This window comes from Acipenser ruthenus, chromosome 23 (assembly GCF_902713425.1).
Source record: "Acipenser ruthenus chromosome 23, fAciRut3.2 maternal haplotype, whole genome shotgun sequence".
Lineage (NCBI taxonomy): Eukaryota > Metazoa > Chordata > Actinopteri > Acipenseriformes > Acipenseridae > Acipenser > Acipenser ruthenus.
The window spans coordinates 12,235,853-12,259,023 of record NC_081211.1 but is presented as its reverse complement, the minus strand read 5'-3'; the positions used below and the strand labels follow the sequence as shown (position 1 = coordinate 12,259,023).

At 40.9% G+C, this 23,171-nt stretch overlaps 22 non-coding genes across 22 annotated transcripts; 12 read left to right on the top strand and 10 right to left on the bottom strand.

Moving 5' to 3' along the window:
- The first annotated feature begins 760 nt into the window (after nucleotides 1-760).
- trnav-uac (transfer RNA valine (anticodon UAC)) lies at nucleotides 761-833 on the top strand. Its single transcript has one exon. It is a non-coding gene; the product is annotated as a tRNA-Val (tRNA).
- Nucleotides 834-1,456: 623 nt separating this feature from the next.
- trnaw-cca (transfer RNA tryptophan (anticodon CCA)) lies at nucleotides 1,457-1,528 on the top strand. The gene has a single exon. It is a non-coding gene; the product is annotated as a tRNA-Trp (tRNA).
- Nucleotides 1,529-2,465: 937 nt separating this feature from the next.
- Nucleotides 2,466-2,539, top strand: trnan-guu (transfer RNA asparagine (anticodon GUU)). Its single transcript has one exon. It is a non-coding gene; the product is annotated as a tRNA-Asn (tRNA).
- Nucleotides 2,540-2,674: 135 nt separating this feature from the next.
- Nucleotides 2,675-2,747, bottom strand: trnaf-gaa (transfer RNA phenylalanine (anticodon GAA)). Its single transcript has one exon. It is a non-coding gene; the product is annotated as a tRNA-Phe (tRNA).
- A 1,381-nt stretch (nucleotides 2,748-4,128) lies between these two features.
- On the bottom strand, nucleotides 4,129-4,335 carry LOC131699766 (small nucleolar RNA U3). Its single transcript, XR_009308302.1, has one exon. It is a non-coding gene; the product is annotated as a small nucleolar RNA U3 (small nucleolar RNA).
- Nucleotides 4,336-5,339: 1,004 nt separating this feature from the next.
- On the top strand, nucleotides 5,340-5,412 carry trnav-uac (transfer RNA valine (anticodon UAC)). The gene has a single exon. It is a non-coding gene; the product is annotated as a tRNA-Val (tRNA).
- A 1,630-nt stretch (nucleotides 5,413-7,042) lies between these two features.
- trnan-guu (transfer RNA asparagine (anticodon GUU)) lies at nucleotides 7,043-7,116 on the top strand. The gene has a single exon. It is a non-coding gene; the product is annotated as a tRNA-Asn (tRNA).
- A 135-nt stretch (nucleotides 7,117-7,251) lies between these two features.
- trnaf-gaa (transfer RNA phenylalanine (anticodon GAA)) lies at nucleotides 7,252-7,324 on the bottom strand. The gene has a single exon. It is a non-coding gene; the product is annotated as a tRNA-Phe (tRNA).
- A 1,381-nt stretch (nucleotides 7,325-8,705) lies between these two features.
- LOC131699765 (small nucleolar RNA U3) lies at nucleotides 8,706-8,912 on the bottom strand. The gene has a single exon (XR_009308301.1). It is a non-coding gene; the product is annotated as a small nucleolar RNA U3 (small nucleolar RNA).
- A 1,699-nt stretch (nucleotides 8,913-10,611) lies between these two features.
- trnaw-cca (transfer RNA tryptophan (anticodon CCA)) lies at nucleotides 10,612-10,683 on the top strand. Its single transcript has one exon. It is a non-coding gene; the product is annotated as a tRNA-Trp (tRNA).
- Nucleotides 10,684-11,618: 935 nt separating this feature from the next.
- trnan-guu (transfer RNA asparagine (anticodon GUU)) lies at nucleotides 11,619-11,692 on the top strand. Its single transcript has one exon. It is a non-coding gene; the product is annotated as a tRNA-Asn (tRNA).
- A 135-nt stretch (nucleotides 11,693-11,827) lies between these two features.
- Nucleotides 11,828-11,900, bottom strand: trnaf-gaa (transfer RNA phenylalanine (anticodon GAA)). The gene has a single exon. It is a non-coding gene; the product is annotated as a tRNA-Phe (tRNA).
- A 1,381-nt stretch (nucleotides 11,901-13,281) lies between these two features.
- Nucleotides 13,282-13,488, bottom strand: LOC131699764 (small nucleolar RNA U3). Its single transcript, XR_009308300.1, has one exon. It is a non-coding gene; the product is annotated as a small nucleolar RNA U3 (small nucleolar RNA).
- A 1,699-nt stretch (nucleotides 13,489-15,187) lies between these two features.
- trnaw-cca (transfer RNA tryptophan (anticodon CCA)) lies at nucleotides 15,188-15,259 on the top strand. The gene has a single exon. It is a non-coding gene; the product is annotated as a tRNA-Trp (tRNA).
- Nucleotides 15,260-16,196: 937 nt separating this feature from the next.
- On the top strand, nucleotides 16,197-16,270 carry trnan-guu (transfer RNA asparagine (anticodon GUU)). The gene has a single exon. It is a non-coding gene; the product is annotated as a tRNA-Asn (tRNA).
- Nucleotides 16,271-16,405: 135 nt separating this feature from the next.
- On the bottom strand, nucleotides 16,406-16,478 carry trnaf-gaa (transfer RNA phenylalanine (anticodon GAA)). The gene has a single exon. It is a non-coding gene; the product is annotated as a tRNA-Phe (tRNA).
- Nucleotides 16,479-17,859: 1,381 nt separating this feature from the next.
- LOC117971750 (small nucleolar RNA U3) lies at nucleotides 17,860-18,066 on the bottom strand. The gene has a single exon (XR_004663236.1). It is a non-coding gene; the product is annotated as a small nucleolar RNA U3 (small nucleolar RNA).
- Nucleotides 18,067-19,069: 1,003 nt separating this feature from the next.
- On the top strand, nucleotides 19,070-19,142 carry trnav-uac (transfer RNA valine (anticodon UAC)). Its single transcript has one exon. It is a non-coding gene; the product is annotated as a tRNA-Val (tRNA).
- Nucleotides 19,143-19,765: 623 nt separating this feature from the next.
- trnaw-cca (transfer RNA tryptophan (anticodon CCA)) lies at nucleotides 19,766-19,837 on the top strand. Its single transcript has one exon. It is a non-coding gene; the product is annotated as a tRNA-Trp (tRNA).
- Nucleotides 19,838-20,774: 937 nt separating this feature from the next.
- On the top strand, nucleotides 20,775-20,848 carry trnan-guu (transfer RNA asparagine (anticodon GUU)). Its single transcript has one exon. It is a non-coding gene; the product is annotated as a tRNA-Asn (tRNA).
- Nucleotides 20,849-20,983: 135 nt separating this feature from the next.
- trnaf-gaa (transfer RNA phenylalanine (anticodon GAA)) lies at nucleotides 20,984-21,056 on the bottom strand. The gene has a single exon. It is a non-coding gene; the product is annotated as a tRNA-Phe (tRNA).
- Nucleotides 21,057-22,437: 1,381 nt separating this feature from the next.
- On the bottom strand, nucleotides 22,438-22,644 carry LOC117971748 (small nucleolar RNA U3). Its single transcript, XR_004663234.2, has one exon. It is a non-coding gene; the product is annotated as a small nucleolar RNA U3 (small nucleolar RNA).
- Nucleotides 22,645-23,171: the final 527 nt, after the last annotated feature.

Here is a 23,171-nt window from a genome sequence, read left to right as displayed (position 1 = left end):
TTTTAAAGCGACTGAATCAACGAGCTTGAGACTACTTTTTGAAGAAATTGAAAGCATACATCTAGTCGAAATATTTTCTATTTTGTTAATGAATTTATTTTTTGAATTTGCAAATCAGTTCAGTTTATATTTTAGAAAAACTACTTTGCTAACAGAAGAAAAACAGGCTAGCAGAGGATGGTTTCGATCCATCGACCTCTGGGTTATGGGCCCAGCACGCTTCCGCTGCGCCACTCTGCTACAGTTGCCTCAAGACTGAATTACCAAGCGGAAGAAAAAAAAAACTGAACTCATCGTTTTAACCAGACACACGGCAGTGGCCGGGCCGAACCATAGAAACGTTGCAAATCAGAGAGATCCGTTTTCTTTTCTCCAAAATACCTTATGGAAAGTATGCAGCTTTTCTGCCCACTTTGATCACGGGCAGTTTTATCCCCCAGTTTCGGCTGCCAATTCCAATATTCCGTCTCTCTAAAGCATCGTAAATCGTGGAAAGCACTCTTTGTTTAAAATTACACTGAAGACTTCTTTTGTTCGACCAGGCTTACAATGAGATATTGTCTTGTTTTTAAGTAGAATTTGTGAATCGCATATGGGGCGCTATAGAAAATATTTAAGATTCATTGATTTAATGTTAGCCTGCGTTCGGTCTGGGAAGTTTAATTTTTAAAGACAACGCCGAAGGGTCTGATAAATGACATTGTAATTATTTGAGATGCATGTAGACAATAATGTAGGAGCACCGACACAGTCCTGCCTAGGTTCCATAGTGTAGTGATTATCACGTCTGCTTTACACGCAGAAGGCCCTGGGTTCTATCCCCTGTGGAACTATTGCCGCATGTTTTTAAATTATATTAATCCCTGGTCAAGACAAAGTCTCTCTGGGGTTGGCCGATCATTAAATTGCGGGTGTAAGGTCCTGGTCTCCCATCGTATAAGCAAGACAGTTTATTCACAAATAATTACATACACTTTTATTTATGTTTCTTTTGTTGATAAATTAACCCAATACATTATTGCATTCCGCCACGTCATTAGATGAGCAAAGCCTCTTTGTGCCAGTGCGCATTCAGAGGAGACGCGCTGAGAGAATCCTTCTTGTGTGTCACTCAGTACTGCCAGCTTTCCCCCGTTGGTGATATATTGCTCAGCATAGCTGCTTTCCAAGAATTTGAACCGAAACGATTCCCAGCCAGTACAACTGTGTTTATGCCTACGTTTCAATTAATGAACATTATAAAAGCAAATCGCATTGTTTTATGTTTTCTTTACTTTTAAAGCTGAGAATCAAACACACTTCCGACAGCTTCATAGCCCTGCTGGCTACGAACACCTATTGACGGCTGTTTCCCATGACGGTTGAATGTTTTCCTAGTATGAGCGTCGGCATTACCATGCGTTTGGCATGCTTGCTGTGCACTCTAGCATTCCATAACAAGGACAAAAATTCCCAGGACTTCGTGGCGCAACGGTAGCGCCTCTGACTCCAGATCAGAAGGTTACGTGTTCAAATCACGTCGAGGTCAAGTTCTTTGTTTCTATTCCACACTATTTCATCTTTTAACGTGTTTGGATTTCAATGTTTCCGGGCGTTTATTTATACAGTTTAGCCTACACAACATATTGATTGTATAGCGATCAAACAGAGGTATGGTATTAACAATACAAACTAACTTGAGACAGCCTAGCCGTTAAAGCATACCTTAAGATTGTCGTGTGATACAAAAGCAAGTATTATCATTTTTGATTGTTCAATTTATTTTTTAATTTGCAAATGGCAACTACATTGCCAATAAAAAAAAAAAAAAATATTGAACAATCTGAATCGCTCTTATCAAGCAGCGATTGTAGCCTATGAGAATCGCTGCCACAAGACAAGGAGCGAGAAGTAGCGGGATCGATGCCCGCATTCTCCAAATAGTTTTAATGTATCTACGTATTCTGTCCCAATGGATCATGGAGAGAAATACAAAGTGTGACAATTCTTTGTAACAGAGAAGCCCGCCCTATATGTATTTTAAAGCACAGTCTGCTAATTTGTAACATTCCCCAAACTGAAAAAGTGCGCCCTCCGTCGTATGTCTTCCGAGAAGCACAAAGGGAGATTTCATGTATTTTTTTAGCAATGGATCACGCCTCATTTGCATTGCCTGCCTTCCTCCTTTGCAGTGTAAAGTATGTCAAATGTGTTCTTTAAATCTGATGAAGATTCTCATTTGAACCGTAAGTATTTGGTTTCCATTGTAGCTATTTACACACACTGCTGTGTTGGACCCCCAGTGTGTTATCTAACAAAATGACGTATGTTGTGCTGCCATAATGGATTACATAGACTTTCCTGCCCCGTGTTGCTTTCTTGTTAGCTGTGGTTTCAGGTTCGGCTGAGTTCTGCTCCCTCGATCAGGTTCTGCAGCATCTCGCCTTGCTAATCACTCCCGTATGCTTTAGCGGTCGAGCAGGTTGGTCTCTGTGGCGCAATCGGTTAGCGCGTTCGGCTGTTAACCGGAAGGTTGGTGGTTCAAGCCCACCCAGGGACGATGCTTTTTGAATTTCTTAATCACATTAGAAAATGGCACTAGTACGTTGTTATTTCCTCCAATTACAATGAAGAAAAAAATGTGCTCTGTTTTTAGTTCAAAATAATATAAAACAAAACAAAATGTCTTGGTGCTTGCCGAAACCCGGGATCGAACCAGGGACCTTTAGATCTTCAGTCTAACGCTCTCCCAACTGAGCTATTTCGGCTTGACAGGACTGCGTTTTCGAGATAGCATTCTTTTTGTCACACCATAAACAACCTAATAGACAAATGCACTTTACAAATGCATTTTGAAACACTTAAGTTTTCTCCCAAATGCGGTTCTCAACAAATGGTTTAGCTTTTGTTCTACTCCTTCCAGAGTAAGACCAAATGGCAAACATCTAGGAAACAGGTAAAGACTGCAACCGGCTGCCTGAATGTGCAGCGCTTGAACTGCCTCAACAAACGCTTAGCTCTACAACGCGTACATTGAAAGTCTATTAACATCTTCAACACAATCATCTGTGTTCCAATAGCGTTTAATCCACAGGGTGATCAATAAAGTGACTGCTGGCTTTGTTAAACAAACAAGACGTTTTCAAGATTCACGCTATGTCTTAACAAGCACAATAGGATAGAGGAACATAAGAACATAAGAAAGTTTCCAAACGAGAGGAGGCCATTCAGCCCATCTTGCTCGTTTGGTAGTTAGTAGCTTATTGATCCCAGACTCTCATCAAGCAGCTTCTTGAAGGATCCCAGGGTGTCAGCTTCAACATTACTGGGGAGTTGGTTCCAGACCCTCACAATTCTCTGTGTAAAAAAGTGCCTCCTATTTTCTGTTTTGAATGCCCCTTTATGTAATCTCCATTTGTGACCGCTGGTCCTTGTTTCTTTTTTCATGTCAAAAAAGAAGTCCCCTGGGTCGACATTGTCTCTACCTTTTAGGATGTTGAATGTCTGAATCAGATCGCCGCGTAGTCTTTTTTGTTCAAGACTGAATAGATTCAGTTCTTTTAGCCTGTCTGCATACAACATGCCTTTTAAACCTGGGATATTTCTGGTTGCTCTTCTTTGCACTCTTTCTAGAGCAGCAATATCCTTTTTGTAGAGAGGTGATCAGAACTGATCACAATATTCTAGGTAAGGTCTTACTAATGCATTGTAAAGTTTTACAATTGGATCGTGGTCTCAGGCTGGGATGCGGACCATTGAGAACAGTACAAACGATCTATTACTGGATGTGGCTTACATGAGAAATGCCCTCGTTTAACATGCTAGGATGATCGACTTCGGCATTCTCCAACTGCTGTTTACATTTTCTAACACTGTTACGAGGACGAATACAAAGTTTGACGCTTTCCTTGTAAGTGGGGGTAAACACAAGTTATTTTCAGATGTAATGCCTTTTTTTAAGCTCAATCTAGTCCTGCGTAGTGCAAATAACATGCCTATATTTTTATATTAGTCAAGCCCTACTTAAAGTGTTCTTAAATTGTTTTAACATTAGCAATGATCCATTTGAAATGTGCTTATTGATTTAAACAACTGAACAATTTTAGGCTTGATGGTTTCTTTTTTCCGCGTTTCTACCAGTATGAGATACGCACTCAAAATGTGTCCCCTTCCTTCAACAATCCACCGACTGAAGATTGGAGTGGTCATCAGTAGCAGCGAGCAGGTGCCCAAAAACAACACTCATTGTCAGCTCGTTGCTGAGAAGAAAAGACTCCCGCTCCTCCTGGGGGATACCGAGACCAATCCCTTCAAAACATGTTTCACTCTAGAAATGATCCTTGCAAATATAGTCTTAACTTGTATTGGCAGACCGTCACCCCCAACTAGCAAGCTCAATTCATGTGATACAACGACTGGGCAAAAACGAGGTGTTACATTAACAATACAAACTAACTTGAGACAGCCAAGCCGTTAAAGCATACGTTAAGTTTGTCGTGTGATACAAAAGCAAGTTTTATCATTTTTGCATTGCCTGTCTCGTCAAACAAGCTCGAGCCACAGCACACAGCGCTGCTGCAGCGGGACATAGAGGTGGATTTTAAAGCGACTGAATCAACGAGCTTGAGACTACTTTTTGAAGAAATTGAAAGCATACATCTAGTCGAAATATTTTCTATTTTGTTAATGAATTTATTTTTTGAATTTGCAAATCAGTTCAGTTTATATTTTAGAAAAACTACTTTGCTAACAGAAGAAAAACAGGCTAGCAGAGGATGGTTTCGATCCATCGACCTCTGGGTTATGGGCCCAGCACGCTTCCGCTGCGCCACTCTGCTACAGTTGCCTCAAGACTGAATTACCAAGCGGAAGGAAAAAAAAAAACTGAACTCATCGTTTTAACCAGACACACGGCAGTGGCCGGGCCGAACCATAGAAACGTTGCAAATCAGAGAGATCCGTTTTCTTTTCTCCAAAATACCTTATGGAAAGTATGCAGCTTTTCTGCCCACTTTGATCACGGGCAGTTTTATCCCCCAGTTTCGGCTGCCAATTCCAATATTCCGTCTCTCTAAAGCATCGTAAATCGTGGAAAGCACTCTTTGTTTAAAATTACACTGAAGACTTCTTTTGTTCGACCAGGCTTACAATGAGATATTGTCTTGTTTTTAAGTAGAATTTGTGAATCGCATATGGGGCGCTATAGAAAATATTTAAGATTCATTGATTTAATGTTAGCCTGCGTTCGGTCTGGGAAGTTTAATTTTTAAAGACAACGCCGAAGGGTCTGATAAATGACATTGTAATTATTTGAGATGCATGTAGACAATAATGTAGGAGCACCGACACAGTCCTGCCTAGGTTCCATAGTGTAGTGATTATCACGTCTGCTTTACACGCAGAAGGCCCTGGGTTCTATCCCCTGTGGAACCATTGCCGCATGTTTTTAAATTATATTAATCCCTGGTCAAGACAAAGTCTCTCTGGGGTTGGCCGATCATTAAATTGCGGGTGTAAGGTCCTGGTCTCCCATCGTATAAGCAAGACAGTTTATTCACAAATAATTACATACACTTTTATTTATGTTTCTTTTGTTGATAAATTAACCCAATACATTATTGCATTCCGCCACGTCATTAGATGAGCAAAGCCTCTTTGTGCCAGTGCGCATTCAGAGGAGACGCGCTGAGAGAATCCTTCTTCTGTGTCACTCAGTACTGCCAGCTTTCCCCCGTTGGTGATATATTGCTCAGCATAGCTGCTTTCCAAGAATTTGAACCGAAACGATTCCCAGCCAGTACAACTGTGTTTATGCCTACGTTTCAATTAATGAACATTATAAAAGCAAATCGCATTGTTTTATGTTTTCTTTACTTTTAAAGCTGAGAATCAAACACACTTCCGACAGCTTCATAGCCCTGCTGGCTACGAACACCTATTGACGGCTGTTTCCCATGACGCTTGAATGTTTTCCTAGTATGAGCGTCGGCATTACCATGCGTTTGGCATGCTTGCTGTGCACTCTAGCATTCCATAACAAGGACAAAAATTCCCAGGACTTCGTGGCGCAACTGTAGCGCCTCTGACTCCAGATCAGAAGGTTACGTGTTCAAATCACGTCGAGGTCAAGTTCTTTGTTTCTATTCCACACTATTTCATCTTTTAACGTGTTTGGATTTCAATGTTTCCGGGTGTTTATTTATACAGTTTAGCCTACACAACATATTGATTGTATAGCGATCAAACAGAGGTATGGTATTAACAATACAAACTAACTTGAGACAGCCTAGCCGTTAAAGCATACCTTAAGATTGTCGTGTGATACAAAAGCAAGTATTATCATTTTTGATTGTTCAATTTATTTTTGAATTTGCAAATGGCAACTACATTGCCAATAAAAAAAAAAAAATATTGAACAATCTGAATCGCTCTTATGAAGCAGCGATTGTAGCCTATGAGAATCGCTGCCACAAGACAAGGAGCGAGAAGTAGCGGGATCGATGCCCGCATTCTCCAAATAGTTTTAATGTATCTACGTATTCTGTCCCAATGGATCATGGAGAGAAATACAAAGTGTGACAATTCTTTGTAACAGAGAAGCCCGCCCTATATGTATTTTAAAGCACAGTCTGCTAATTTGTAACATTCCCCAAACTGAAAAAGTGCGCCCTCCGTCGTATGTCTTCCGAGAAGCACAAAGGGAGATTTCATGTATTTTTTTAGCAATGGATCACGCCTCATTTGCATTGCCTGCCTTCCTCCTTTGCAGTGTAAAGTATGTCAAATGTGTTCTTAAAATCTGATGAAGATTCTCATTTGAACCGTAAGTATTTGGTTTCCATTGTAGCTATTTACACACACTGCTGTGTTGGACCCCCAGTGTGTTATCTAACAAAATGACGTATGTTGTGCTGCCATAATGGATTACATAGACTTTCCTGCCCCGTGTTGCTTTCTTGTTAGCTGTGGTTTCAGGTTCGGCTGAGTTCTGCTCCCTCGATCAGGTTCTGCAGCATCTCGCCTTGCTAATCACTCCCGTATGCTTTAGCGGTCGAGCAGGTTGGTCTCTGTGGCGCAATCGGTTAGCGCGTTCGGCTGTTAACCGGAAGGTTGGTGGTTCAAGCCCACCCAGGGACGATGCTTTTTGAATTTCTTAATCACATTAGAAAATGGCACTAGTACGTTGTTATTTCCTCCAATTACAATGAAGAAAAAAATGTGCTCTGTTTTTAGTTCAAAATAATATAAAACAAAACAAAATGTCTTGGTGCTTGCCGAAACCCGGGATCGAACCAGGGACCTTTAGATCTTCAGTCTAACGCTCTCCCAACTGAGCTATTTCGGCTTGACAGGACTGCGTTTTCGAGATAGCATTCTTTTTGTCACACCATAAACAACCTAATAGACAAATGCACTTTACAAATGCATTTTGAAACACTTAAGTTTTCTCCCAAATGCGGTTCTCAACAAATGGTTTAGCTTTTGTTCTACTCCTTCCAGAGTAAGACCAAATGGCAAACATCTAGGAAACAGGTAAAGACTGCAACCGGCTGCCTGAATGTGCAGCGCTTGAACTGCCTCAACAAACGCTTAGCTCTACAACGCGTACATTGAAAGTCTATTAACATCTTCAACACAATCATCTGTGTTCCAATAGCGTTTAATCCACAGGGTGATCAATAAAGTGACTGCTGGCTTTGTTAAACAAACAAGACGTTTTCAAGATTCACGCTATGTCTTAACAAGCACAATAGGATAGAGGAACATAAGAACATAAGAAAGTTTCCAAACGAGAGGAGGCCATTCAGCCCATCTTGCACGTTTGGTAGTTAGTAGCTTATTGATCCCAGACTCTCATCAAGCAGCTTCTTGAAGGATCCCAGGGTGTCAGCTTCAACATTACTGGGGAGTTGGTTCCAGACCCTCACAATTCTCTGTGTAAAAAAGTGCCTCCTATTTTCTGTTTTGAATGCCCCTTTATGTAATCTCCATTTGTGACCGCTGGTCCTTGTTTCTTTTTTCATGTCAAAAAAGAAGTCCCCTGGGTCGACATTGTCTCTACCTTTTAGGATGTTGAATGTCTGAATCAGATCGCCGCGTAGTCTTTTTTGTTCAAGACTGAATAGATTCAGTTCTTTTAGCCTGTCTGCATACAACATGCCTTTTAAACCTGGGATATTTCTGGTTGCTCTTCTTTGCACTCTTTCTAGAGCAGCAATATCCTTTTTGTAGAGAGGTGATCAGAACTGATCACAATATTCTAGGTAAGGTCTTACTAATGCATTGTAAAGTTTTACAATTGGATCGTGGTCTCAGGCTGGGATGCGGACCATTGAGAACAGTACAAACGATCTATTACTGGATGTGGCTTACATGAGAAATGCCCTCGTTTAACATGCTAGGATGATCGACTTCGGCATTCTCCAACTGCTGTTTACATTTTCTAACACTGTTACGAGGACGAATACAAAGTTTGACGCTTTCCTTGTAAGTGGGGGTAAACACAAGTTATTTTCAGATGTAATGCCTTTTTTTAAGCTCAATCTAGTCCTGCGTAGTGCAAATAACATGCCTATATTTTTATATTAGTCAAGCCCTACTTAAAGTGTTCTTAAATTGTTTTAACATTAGCAATGATCCATTTGAAATGTGCTTATTGATTTAAACAACTGAACAATTTTAGGCTTGATGGTTTCTTTTTTCCGCGTTTCTACCAGTATGAGATACGCACTCAAAATGTGTCCCCTTCCTTCAACAATCCACCGACTGAAGATTGGAGTGGTCATCAGTAGCAGCGAGCAGGTGCCCAAAAACAACACTCATTGTCAGCTCGTTGCTGAGAAGAAAAGACTCCCGCTCCTCCTGGGGGATACCGAGACCAATCCCTTCAAAACATGTTTCACTCTAGAAATGATCCTTGCAAATATAGTCTTAACTTGTATTGGCAGACCGTCACCCCCAACTAGCAAGCTCAATTCATGTGATACAACGACTGGGCAAAAACGAGGTGTTACATTAACAATACAAACTAACTTGAGACAGCCAAGCCGTTAAAGCATACGTTAAGTTTGTCGTGTGATACAAAAGCGAGTTTTATCATTTTTGCATTGCCTGTCTCGTCAAACAAGCTCGAGCCACAGCACACAGCGCTGCTGCAGCGGGACATAGAGGTGGATTTTAAAGCGACTGAATCAACGAGCTTGAGACTACTTTTTGAAGAAATTGAAAACATACATCTAGTCGAAATATTTTCTATTTTGTTAATGAATTTATTTTTTGAATTTGCAAATCAGTTCAGTTTATATTTTAGAAAAACTACTTTGCTAACAGAAGAAAAACAGGCTAGCAGAGGATGGTTTCGATCCATCGACCTCTGGGTTATGGGCCCAGCACGCTTCCGCTGCGCCACTCTGCTACAGTTGCCTCAAGACTGAATTACCAAGCGGAAGTAAAAAAAAAAACTGAACTCATCGTTTTAACCAGACACACGGCAGTGGCCGGGCCGAACCATAGAAACGTTGCAAATCAGAGAGATCCGTTTTCTTTTCTCCAAAATACCTTATGGAAAGTATGCAGCTTTTCTGCCCACTTTGATCACGGGCAGTTTTATCCCCCAGTTTCGGCTGCCAATTCCAATATTCCGTCTCTCTAAAGCATCGTAAATCGTGGAAAGCACTCTTTGTTTAAAATTACACTGAAGACTTCTTTTGTTCGACCAGGCTTACAATGAGATATTGTCTTGTTTTTAAGTAGATTTTGTGAATCGCATATGGGGCGCTATAGAAAATATTTAAGATTCATTGATTTAATGTTAGCCTGCGTTCGGTCTGGGAAGTTAATTTTTAAAGACAACGCCGAAGGGTCTGATAAATGACATTGTAATTATTTGAGATGCATGTAGACAATAATGTAGGAGCACCGACACAGTCCTGCCTAGGTTCCATAGTGTAGTGATTATCACGTCTGCTTTACACGCAGAAGGCCCTGGGTTCTATCCGCTGTGGAACCATTGCCGCATGTTTTTAAATTATATTAATCCCTGGTCAAGACAAAGTCTCTCTGGGGTTGGCCGATCATTAAATTGCGGGTGTAAGGTCCTGGTCTCCCATCGTATAAGCAAGACAGTTTATTCACAAATAATTACATACACTTTTATTTATGTTTCTTTTGTTGATAAATTAACCCAATACATTATTGCATTCCGCCACGTCATTAGATGAGCAAAGCCTCTTTGTGCCAGTGCGCATTCAGAGGAGACGCGCTGAGAGAATCCTTCTTCTGTGTCACTCAGTACTGCCAGCTTTCCCCCGTTGGTGATATATTGCTCAGCATAGCTGCTTTCCAAGAATTTGAACCGAAACGATTCCCAGCCAGTACAACTGTGTTTATGCCTACGTTTCAATTAATGAACATTATAAAAGCAAATCGCATTGTTTTATGTTTTCTTTACTTTTAAAGCTGAGAATAAAACACACTTCCGAAAGCTTCATAGCCCTGCTGGCTACGAACAACTATTGACGGCTGTTTCCCATGACGCTTGAATGTTTTCCTAGTATGAGCGTCGGCATTACCATGCGTTTGGCATGCTTGCTGTGCACTCTAGCATTCCATAACAAGGACGAAAATTCCCAGGACTTCGTGGCGTAACGGTAGCGCCTCTGACTCCAGATCAGAAGGTTACGTGTTCAAATCACGTCGAGGTCAAGTTCTTTGTTTCTATTCCACACTATTTCATCTTTTAACGTGTTTGGATTTCAATGTTTCCGGGCGTTTATTTATACAGTTTAGCCTACACAACATATTGATTGTATAGCGATCAAACAGAGGTATGGTGTTAACAATACAAACTAACTTGAGACAGCCTAGCCGTTAAAGCATACCTTAAGATTGTCGTGTGATACAAAAGCAAGTATTATCATTTTTGATTGTTCAATTTATTTTTGAATTTGCAAATGGCAACTACATTGCCAATAATAAAAAAAAAAAATTGAACAATCTGAATCGCTCTTATCAAGCAGCGATTGTAGCCTATGAGAATCGCTGCCACAAGACAAGGAGCGAGAAGTAGCGGGATCGATGCCCGCATTCTCCAAATAGTTTTAATGTATCTACGTATTCTGTCCCAATGGATCATGGAGAGAAATACAAAGTGTGACAATTCTTTGTAACAGAGAAGCCCGCCCTATATGTATTTTAAAGCACAGTCTGCTAATTTGTAACATTCCCCAAACTGAAAAAGTGCGCCCTCCGTCGTATGTCTTCCGAGAAGCACAAAGGGAGATTTCATGTATTTTTTTAGCAATGGATCACGCCTCATTTGCATTGCCTGCCTTCCTCCTTTGCAGTGTAAAGTATGTCAAATGTGTTCTTAAAATCTGATGAAGATTCTCATTTGAACCGTAAGTATTTGGTTTCCATTGTAGCTATTTACACACACTGCTGTGTTGGACCCCCAGTGTGTTATCTAACAAAATGATGTATGTTGTGCTGCCATAATGGATTACATAGACTTTCCTGCCCCGTGTTGCTTTCTTGTTAGCTGTGGTTTCAGGTTCGGCTGAGTTCTGCTCCCTCGATCAGGTTCTGCAGCATCTCGCCTTGCTAATCACTCCCGTATGCTTTAGCGGTCGAGCAGGTTGGTCTCTGTGGCGCAATCGGTTAGCGCGTTCGGCTGTTAACCGGAAGGTTGGTGGTTCAAGCCCACCCAGGGACGATGCTTTTTGAATTTCTTAATCACATTAGAAAATGGCACTAGTACGTTGTTATTTCCTCCAATTACAATGAAGAAAAAAATGTGCTCTGTTTTTAGTTCAAAATAATATAAAACAAAACAAAATGTCTTGGTGCTTGCCGAAACCCGGGATCGAACCAGGGACCTTTAGATCTTCAGTCTAACGCTCTCCCAACTGAGCTATTTCGGCTTGACAGGACTGCGTTTTCGAGATAGCATTCTTTTTGTCACACCATAAACAACCTAATAGACAAATGCACTTTACAAATGCATTTTGAAACACTTAAGTTTTCTCCCAAATGCGGTTCTCAACAAATGGTTTAGCTTTTGTTCTACTCCTTCCAGAGTAAGACCAAATGGCAAACATCTAGGAAACAGGTAAAGACTGCAACCGGCTGCCTGAATGTGCAGCGCTTGAACTGCCTCAACAAACGCTTAGCTCTACAACACGTACATTGAAAGTCTATTAACATCTTCAACACAATCATCTGTGTTCCAATAGCGTTTAATCCACAGGGTGATCAATAAAGTGACTGCTGGCTTTGTTAAACAAACAAGACGTTTTCAAGATTCACGCTATGTCTTAACAAGCACAATAGGATAGAGGAACATAAGAACATAAGAAAGTTTCCAAACGAGAGGAGGCCATTCAGCCCATCTTGCTCGTTTGGTAGTTAGTAGCTTATTGATCCCAGACTCTCATCAAGCAGCTTCTTGAAGGATCCCAGGGTGTCAGCTTCAACATTACTGGGGAGTTGGTTCCAGACCCTCACAATTCTCTGTGTAAAAAAGTGCCTCCTATTTTCTGTTTTGAATGCCCCTTTATGTAATCTCCATTTGTGACCGCTGGTCCTTGTTTCTTTTTTCATGTCAAAAAAGAAGTCCCCTGGGTCGACATTGTCTCTACCTTTTAGGATGTTGAATGTCTGAATCAGATCGCCGCGTAGTCTTTTTTGTTCAAGACTGAATAGATTCAGTTCTTTTAGCCTGTCTGCATACAACATGCCTTTTAAACCTGGGATATTTCTGGTTGCTCTTCTTTGCACTCTTTCTAGAGCAGCAATATCCTTTTTGTAGAGAGGTGATCAGAACTGATCACAATATTCTAGGTAAGGTCTTACTAATGCATTGTAAAGTTTTACAATTGGATCGTGGTCTCAGGCTGGGATGCGGACCATTGAGAACAGTACAAACGATCTATTACTGGATGTGGCTTACATGAGAAATGCCCTCGTTTAACATGCTAGGATGAACGACTTCGGCATTCTCCAACTGCTGTTTACATTTTCTAACACTGTTACGAGGACGAATACAAAGTTTGACGCTTTCCTTGTAAGTGGGGGTAAACACAAGTTATTTTCAGATGTAATGCCTTTTTTTAAGCTCAATCTAGTCCTGCGTAGTGCAAATAACATGCCTCTATTTTTATATTAGTCAAGCCCTACTTAAAGTGTTCTTAAATTGTTTTAACATTAGCAATGATCCATTTGAAATGTGCTTATTGATTTAAACAACTGAACAATTTTAGGCTTGATGGTTTCTTTTTTCCGCGTTTCTACCAGTATGAGATACGCACTCAAAATGTGTCCCCTTCCTTCAACAATCCACCGACTGAAGATTGGAGTGGTCATCAGTAGCAGCGAGCAGGTGCCCAAAAACAACACTCATTGTCAGCTCGTTGCTGAGAAGAAAAGACTCCCGCTCCTCCTGGGGGATACCGAGACCAATCCCTTCAAAACATGTTTCACTCTAGAAATGATCCTTGCAAATATAGTCTTAACTTGTATTGGCAGACCGTCAATCCCAACTGGCAAGCTCAATTCATGTGATACAACGACTGGGCAAAAACGAGGTGTTACATTAACAATACAAACTAACTTGAGACAGCCAAGCCGTTAAAGCATACGTTAAGTTTGTCGTGTGATACAAAAGCAAGTTTTATCATTTTTGCATTGCCTGTCTCGTCAAACAAGCTCGAGCCACAGCACACAGCGCTGCTGCAGCGGGACATAGAGGTGGATTTTAAAGCGACTGAATCAACGAGCTTGAGACTACTTTTTGAAGAAATTGAAAGCATACATCTAGTCGAAATATTTTCTATTTTGTTAATGAATTTATTTTTTGAATTTGCAAATCAGTTCAGTTTATATTTTAGAAAAACTACTTTGCTAACAGAAGAAAAACAGGCTAGCAGAGGATGGTTTCGATCCATCGACCTCTGGGTTATGGGCCCAGCACGCTTCCGCTGCGCCACTCTGCTACAGTTGCCTTAAGACTGAATTACCAAGCGGAAGAAAAAAAAAAATTGAACTCATCGTTTTAACCAGACACACGGCAGTGGCCGGGCCGAACCATAGAAACGTTGCAAATCAGAGAGATCCGTTTTCTTTTCTCCAAAATACCTTATGGAAAGTATGCAGCTTTTCTGCCCACTTTGATCACGGGCAGTTTTATCCCCCAGTTTCGGCTGCCAATTCCAATATTCCGTCTCTCTAAAGCATCGTAAATCGTGGAAAGCACTCTTTGTTTAAAATTACACTGAAGACTTCTTTTGTTCGACCAGGCTTACAATGAGATATTGTCTTGTTTTTAAGTAGATTTTGTGAATCGCATATGGGGCGCTATAGAAAATATTTAAGATTCATTGATTTAATGTTAGCCTGCGTTCGGTCTGGGAAGTTTAATTTTTAAAGACAACGCCGAAGGGTCTGATAAATGACATTGTAATTATTTGAGATGCATGTAGACAATAATGTAGGAGCACCGACACAGTCCAGCCTAGGTTCCATAGTGTAGTGATTATCACGTCTGCTTTACACGCAGAAGGCCCTGGGTTCTATCCGCTGTGGAACCATTGCCGCATGTTTTTAAATTATATTAATCCCTGGTCAAGACAAAGTCTCTCTGGGGTTGGCCGATCATTAAATTGCGGGTGTAAGGTCCTGGTCTCCCATCGTATAAGCAAGACAGTTTATTCACAAATAATTACATACACTTTTATTTATGTTTCTTTTGTTGATAAATTAACCCAATACATTATTGCATTCCGCCACGTCATTAGATGAGCAAGGCCTCTTTGTGCCAGTGCGCATTCAGAGGAGACGTGCTGAGAGAATCCTTCTTCTGTGTCACTCAGTACTGCCAGCTTTCCCCCGTTGGTGATATATTGCTCAGCATAGCTGCTTTCCAAGAATTTGAACCGAAACGATTCCCAGCCAGTACAACTGTGTTTATGCCTACGTTTCAATTAATGAACATTATAAAAGCAAATCGCATTGTTTTATGTTTTCTTTACTTTTAAAGCTGAGAATCAAACACACTTCCGACAGCTTCATAGCCCTGCTGGCTACGAACACCTATTGACGGCTGTTTCCCATGACGCTTGAATGTTTTCCTAGTATGAGCGTCGGCATTACCATGCGTTTGGCATGCTTGCTGTGCACTCTAGCATTCCATAACAAGGACAAAAATTCCCAGGACTTCGTGGCGCAACGGTAGCGCCTCTGACTCCAGATCAGAAGGTTACGTGTTCAAATCACGTCGAGGTCAAGTTCTTTGTTTCTATTCCACACTATTTCATCTTTTAACGTGTTTGGATTTCAATGTTTCCGGGCGTTTATTTATACAGTTTAGCCTACACAACATATTGATTGTATAGCGATCAAACAGAGGTATGGTATTAACAATACAAACTAACTTGAGACAGCCTAGCCGTTAAAGCATACCTTAAGATTGTCGTGTGATACAAAAGCAAGTATTATCATTTTTGATTGTTCAATTTATTTTTGAATTTGCAAATGGCAACTACATTGCCAATAAAAAAAAAATAAAAATATTGAACAATCTGAATCGCTCTTATCAAGCAGCGATTGTAGCCTATGAGAATCGCTGCCACAAGACAAGGAGCGAGAAGTAGCGGGATCGATGCCCGCATTCTCCAAATAGTTTTAATGTATCTACGTATTCTGTCCCAATGGATCATGGAGAGAAATACAAAGTGTGACAATTCTTTGTAACAGAGAAGCCCGCCCTATATGTATTTTAAAGCACAGTCTGCTCATTTGTAACATTCCCCAAACTGAAAAAGTGCGCCCTCCGTCGTATGTCTTCCGAGAAGCACAAAGGGAGATTTCATGTATTTTTTTAGCAATGGATCACGCCTCATTTGCATTGCCTGCCTTCCTCCTTTGCAGTGTAAAGTATGTCAAATGTGTTCTTTAAATCTGATGAAGATTCCCATTTGAACCGTAAGTATTTGGTTTCCATTGTAGCTATTTACACACACTGCTGTGTTGGACCCCAGTGTGTTATCTAACAAAATGACGTATGTTGTGCTGCCATAATGGATTACATAGACTTTCCTGCCCCGTGTTGCTTTCTTGTTAGCTGTGGTTTCAGGTTCGGCTGAGTTCTGCTCCCTCGATCAGGTTCTGCAGCATCTCGCCTTGCTAATCACTCCCGTATGCTTTAGCGGTCGAGCAGGTTGGTCTCTGTGGCGCAATCGGTTAGCGCGTTCGGCTGTTAACCGGAAGGTTGGTGGTTCAAGCCCACCCAGGGACGATGCTTTTTGAATTTCTTAATCACATTAGAAAATGGCACTAGTACGTTGTTATTTCCTCCAATTACAATGAAGAAAAAAATGTGCTCTGTTTTTAGTTCAAAATAATATAAAACAAAACAAAATGTCTTGGTGCTTGCCGAAACCCGGGATCGAACCAGGGACCTTTAGATCTTCAGTCTAACGCTCTCCCAACTGAGCTATTTCGGCTTGACAGGACTGCGTTTTCGAGATAGCATTCTTTTTGTCACACCATAAACAACCTAATAGACAAATGCACTTTACAAATGCATTTTGAAACACTTAAGTTTTCTCCCAAATGCGGTTCTCAACAAATGGTTTAGCTTTTGTTCTACTCCTTCCAGAGTAAGACCAAATGGCAAACATCTAGGAAACAGGTAAAGACTGCAACCGGCTGCCTGAATGTGCAGCGCTTGAACTGCCTCAACAAACGCTTAGCTCTACAACGCGTACATTGAAAGTCTATTAACATCTTCAACACAATCATCTGTGTTCCAATAGCGTTTAATCCACAGGGTGATCAATAAAGTGACTGCTGGCTTTGTTAAACAAACAAGACGTTTTCAAGATTCACGCTATGTCTTAACAAGCACAATAGGATAGAGGAACATAAGAACATAAGAAAGTTTCCAAACGAGAGGAGGCCATTCAGCCCATCTTGCTCGTTTGGTAGTTAGTAGCTTATTGATCCCAGACTCTCATCAAGCAGCTTCTTGAAGGATCCCAGGGTGTCAGCTTCAACATTACTGGGGAGTTGGTTCCAGACCCTCACAATTCTCTGTGTAAAAAAGTGCCTCCTATTTTCTGTTTTGAATGCCCCTTTATGTAATCTCCATTTGTGACCGCTGGTCCTTGTTTCTTTTTTCATGTCAAAAAAGAAGTCCCCTGGGTCGACATTGTCTCTACCTTTTAGGATGTTGAATGTCTGAATCAGATCGCCGTGTAGTCTTTTTTGTTCAAGACTGAATAGATTCAGTTCTTTTAGCCTGTCTGCATACACCATGCCTTTTAAACCTGGGATATTTCTGGTTGCTCTTCTTTGCACTCTTTCTAGAGCAGCAATATCCTTTTTGTAGAGAGGTGATCAGAACTGATCACAATATTCTAGGTAAGGTCTTACTAATGCATTGTAAAGTTTTACAATTGGATCGTGGTCTCAGGCTGGGATGCGGACCATTGAGAACAGTACAAACGATCTATTACTGGATGTGGCTTACATGAGAAATGCCCTCGTTTAACATGCTAGGATGATCGACTTCGGCATTCTCCAACTGCTGTTTACATTTTCTAACACTGTTACGAGGATGAATACAAAGTTTGACGCTTTCCTTGTAAGTGGGGGTAAACACAAGTTATTTTCAGATGTAATGCCTTTTTTTAAGCTCAATCTAGTCCTGCGTAGTGCAAATAACATGCCTATATTTTTATATTAGTCAAGCCCTACTTAAAGTGTTCTTAAATTGTTTTAACATTAGCAATGATCCATTTGAAATGTGCTTATTGATTTAAACAACTGAACAATTTTAGGCTTGATGGTTTCTTTTTTCCGCGTTTCTACCAGTATGAGATACGCACTCAAAATGTGTCCCCTTCCTTCAACAATCCACCGACTGAAGATTGGAGTGGTCATCAGTAGCAGCGAGCAGGTGCCCAAAAACAACACTCATTGTCAGCTCGTTGCTGAGAAGAAAAGACTCCCGCTCCTCCTGGGGGATACCGAGACCAATCCCTTCAAAACATGTTTCACTCTAGAAATGATCCTTGCAAATATAGTCTTAACTTGTATTGGCAGACCGTCACCCCCAACTAGCAAGCTCAATTCATGTGATACAACGACTGGGCAAAAACGAGGTGTTACATTAACAATACAAACTAACTTGAGACAGCCAAGCCGTTAAAGCATACGTTAAGTTTGTCGTGTGATACAAAAGCAAGTTTTATCATTTTTGCATTGCCTGTCTCGTCAAACAAGCTCGAGCCACAGCACACAGCGCTGCTGCAGCGGGACATAGAGGTGGATTTTAAAGCGACTGAATCAACGAGCTTGAGACTACTTTTTGAAGAAATTGAAAACATACATCTAGTCGAAATATTTTCTATTTTGTTAATGAATTTATTTTTTGAATTTGCAAATCAGTTCAGTTTATATTTTAGAAAAACTACTTTGCTAACAGAAGAAAAACAGGCTAGCAGAGGATGGTTTCGATCCATCGACCTCTGGGTTATGGGCCCAGCACGCTTCCGCTGCGCCACTCTGCTACAGTTGCCTCAAGTCTGAATTACCAAGCGGAAGAAAAAAAAAAACTGAACTCATCGTTTTAACCAGACACACGGCAGTGGCCGGGCCGAACCATAGAAACGTTGCAAATCAGAGAGATCCGTTTTCTTTTCTCCAAAATACCTTATGGAAAGTATGCAGCTTTTCTGCCCACTTTGATCACGGGCAGTTTTATCCCCCAGTTTCGGCTGCCAATTCCAATATTCCGTCTCTCTAAAGCATCGTAAATCGTGGAAAGCACTCTTTGTTTAAAATTACACTGAAGACTTCTTTTGTTCGACCAGGCTTACAATGAGATATTGTCTTGTTTTTAAGTAGATTTTGTGAATCGCATATGGGGCGCTATAGAAAATATTTAAGATTCATTGATTTAATGTTAGCCTGCGTTCGGTCTGGGAAGTTTAATTTTTAAAGACAACGCCGAAGGGTCTGATAAATGACATTGTAATTATTTGAGATGCATGTAGACAATAATGTAGGAGCACCAACACCGTCCTGCCTAGGTTCCATAGTGTAGTGATTATCACGTCTGCTTTACACGCAGAAGGCCCTGGGTTCTATCCCCTGTGGAACCATTGCCGCATGTTTTTAAATTATATTAATCCCTGGTCAAGACAAAGTCTCTCTGGGGTTGGCCGATCATTAAATTGCGGGTGTAAGGTCCTGGTCTCCCATCGCATAAGCAAGACAGTTTATTCACAAATAATTACATACACTTTTATTTATGTTTCTTTTGTTGATAAATTAACCCAATACATTATTGCATTCCGCCACGTCATTAGATGAGCAAAGCCTCTTTGTGCCAGTGCGCATTCAGAGGAGACGCGCTGAGAGAATCCTTCTTCTGTGTCACTCAGTACTGCCAGCTTTCCTCCGTTGGTGATATCTTGCTCAGCATAGCTGCTTTCCAAGAATTTGAACCGAAACGATTCCCAGCCAGTACAACTGTGTTTATGCCTACGTTTCAATTAATGAACATTATAAAAGCAAATCGCATTGTTTTATGTTTTCTTTACTTTTAAAGCTGAGAATCAAACACACTTCCGACAGCTTCATAGCCCTGCTGACTACGAACACCTATTGACGGCTGTTTCCCATGACGCTTGAATGTTTTCCTAGTATGAGCGTCGGCATTACCATGCGTTTGGCATGCTTGCTGTGCACTCTAGCATTCCATAACAAGGACAAAAATTCCCAGGACTTCGTGGCGCAACGGTAGCGCCTCTGACTCCAGATCAGAAGGTTACGTGTTCAAATCACGTCGAGGTCAAGTTCTTTGTTTCTATTCCACACTATTTCATCTTTTAACGTGTTTGGATTTCAATGTTTCCGGGCGTTTATTTATACAGTTTAGCCTACACAACATATTGATTGTATAGCGATCAAACAGAGGTATGGTATTAACAATACAAACTAACTTGAGACAGCCTAGCCGTTAAAGCATACCTTAAGATTGTTGTGTGATACAAAAGCAAGTATTATCATTTTTGATTGTTCAATTTATTTTTGAATTTGCAAATGGCAACTACATTGCCAATAAAAAAAAAAAAAAATATTGAACAATCTGAATCGCTCTTATCAAACAGCGATTGTAGCCTATGAGAATCGCTGCCACAAGACAAGGAGCGAGAAGTAGCGGGATCGATGCCCGCATTCTCCAAATAGTTTTAATGTATCTACGTATTCTGTCCCAATGGATCATGGAGAGAAATACAAAGTGTGACAATTCTTTGTAACAGAGAAGCCCGCCCTATATGTATTTTAAAGCACAGTCTGCTAATTTGTAACATTCCCCAAACTGAAAAAGTGCGCCCTCCGTCGTATGTCTTCCGAGAAGCACAAAGGGAGATTTAATGTATTTTTTTAGCAATGGATCACGCCTCATTTGCATTGCCTGCCTTCCTCCTTTGCAGTGTAAAGTATGTCAAATGTGTTCTTAAAATCTGATGAAGATTCTCATTTGAACCGTAAGTATTTGGTTTCCATTGTAGCTATTTACACACACTGCTGTGTTGGACCCCCAGTGTGTTATCTAACAAAATGACGTATGTTGTGCTGCCATAATGGATTACATAGACTTTCCTGCCCCGTGTTGCTTTCTTGTTAGCTGTGGTTTCAGGTTCGGCTGAGTTCTGCTCCCTCGATCAGGTTCTGCAGCATCTCGCCTTGCTAATCACTCCCGTATGCTTTAGCGGTCGAGCAGGTTGGTCTCTGTGGCGCAATCGGTTAGCGCGTTCGGCTGTTAACCGGAAGGTTGGTGGTTCAAGCCCACCCAGGGACGATGCTTTTTGAATTTCTTAATCACATTAGAAAATGGCACTAGTACGTTGTTATTTCCTCCAATTACAATGAAGAAAAAAATGTGCTCTGTTTTTAGTTCAAAATAATATAAAACAAAACAAAATGTCTTGGTGCTTGCCGAAACCCGGGATCGAACCAGGGACCTTTAGATCTTCAGTCTAACGCTCTCCCAACTGAGCTATTTCGGCTTGACAGGACTGCGTTTTCGAGATAGCATTCTTTTTGTCACACCATAAACAACCTAATAGACAAATGCACTTTACAAATGCATTTTGAAACACTTAAGTTTTCTCCCAAATGCGGTTCTCAACAAATGGTTTAGCTTTTGTTCTACTCCTTCCAGAGTAAGACCAAATGGCAAACATCTAGGAAACAGGTAAAGACTGCAACCGGCTGCCTGAATGTGCAGCGCTTGAACTGCCTCAACAAACGCTTAGCTCTACAACGCGTACATTGAAAGTCTATTAACATCTTCAACACAATCATCTGTGTTCCAATAGCGTTTAATCCACAGGGTGATCAATAAAGTGACTGCTGGCTTTGTTAAACAAACAAGACGTTTTCAAGATTCACGCTATGTCTTAACAAGCACAATAGGATAGAGGAACATAAGAACATAAGAAAGTTTCCAAACGAGAGGAGGCCATTCAGCCCATCTTGCTCGTTTGGTAGTTAGTAGCTTATTGATCCCAGACTCTCATCAAGCAGCTTCTTGAAGGATCCCAGGGTGTCAGCTTCAACATTACTGGGGAGTTGGTTCCAGACCCTCACAATTCTCTGTGTAAAAAAGTGCCGCCTATTTTCTGTTTTGAATGCCCCTTTATGTAATCTCCATTTGTGACCGCTGGTCCTTGTTTCTTTTTTCATGTCAAAAAAGAAGTCCCCTGGGTCGACATTGTCTCTACCTTTTAGGATGTTGAATGTCTGAATCAGATCGCCGCGTAGTCTTTTTTGTTCAAGACTGAATAGATTCAGTTCTTTTAGCCTGTCTGCATACAACATGCCTTTTAAACCTGGGATATTTCTGGTTGCTCTTCTTTGCACTCTTTCTAGAGCAGCAATATCCTTTTTGTAGAGAGGTGATCAGAACTGATCACAATATTCTAGGTAAGGTCTTACTAATGCATTGTAAAGTTTTACAATTGGATCGTGGTCTCAGGCTGGGATGCGGACCATTGAGAACAGTACAAACGATCTATTACTGGATGTGGCTTACATGAGAAATGCCCTCGTTTAACATGCTAGGATGATCGACTTCGGCATTCTCCAACTGCTGTTTACATTTTCTAACACTGTTACGAGGACGAATACAAAGTTTGACGCTTTCCTTGTAAGTGGGGGTAAACACAAGTTATTTTCAGATGTAATGCCTTTTTTTAAGCTCAATCTAGTCCTGCGTAGTGCAAATAACATGCCTATATTTTTATATTAGTCAAGCCCTACTTAAAGTGTTCTTAAATTGTTTTAACATTAGCAATGATCCATTTGAAATGTGCTTATTGATTTAAACAACTGAACAATTTTAGGCTTGATGGTTTCTTTTTTCCGCGTTTCTACCAGTATGAGATACGCACTCAAAATGTGTCCCCTTCCTTCAACAATCCACCGACTGAAGATTGGAGTGGTCATCAGTAGCAGCGAGCAGGTGCCCAAAAACAACACTCATTGTCAGCTCGTTGCTGAGAAGAAAAGACTCCCGCTCCTCCTGGGGGATACCGAGACCAATCCCTTCAAAACATGTTTCACTCTAGAAATGATCCTTGCAAATATAGTCTTAACTTGTATTGGCAGACCGTCACCCCCAACTAGCAAGCTCAATTCATGTGATACAACGACTGGGCAAAAACGAGGTGTTACATTAACAATACAAACTAACTTGAGACAGCCAAGCCGTTAAAGCATACGTTAAGTTTGTCGTGTGATACAAAAGCAAGTTTTATCATTTTTGCATTGCCTGTCTCGTCAAACAAGCTCGAGCCACAGCACACAGCGCTGCTGCAGCGGGACATAGAGGTGGATTTTAAAGCGACTGAATCAACGAGCTTGAGACTACTTTTTGAAGAAATTGAAAGCATACATCTAGTCGAAATATTTTCTATTTTGTTAATGAATTTATTTTTTGAATTTGCAAATCAGTTCAGTTTATATTTTAGAAAAACTACTTTGCTAACAGAAGAAAAACAGGCTAGCAGAGGATGGTTTCGATCCATCGACCTCTGGGTTATGGGCCCAGCACGCTTCCGCTGCGCCACTCTGCTACAGTTGCCTCAAGACTGAATTACCAAGCGGAAGGAAAAAAAAAA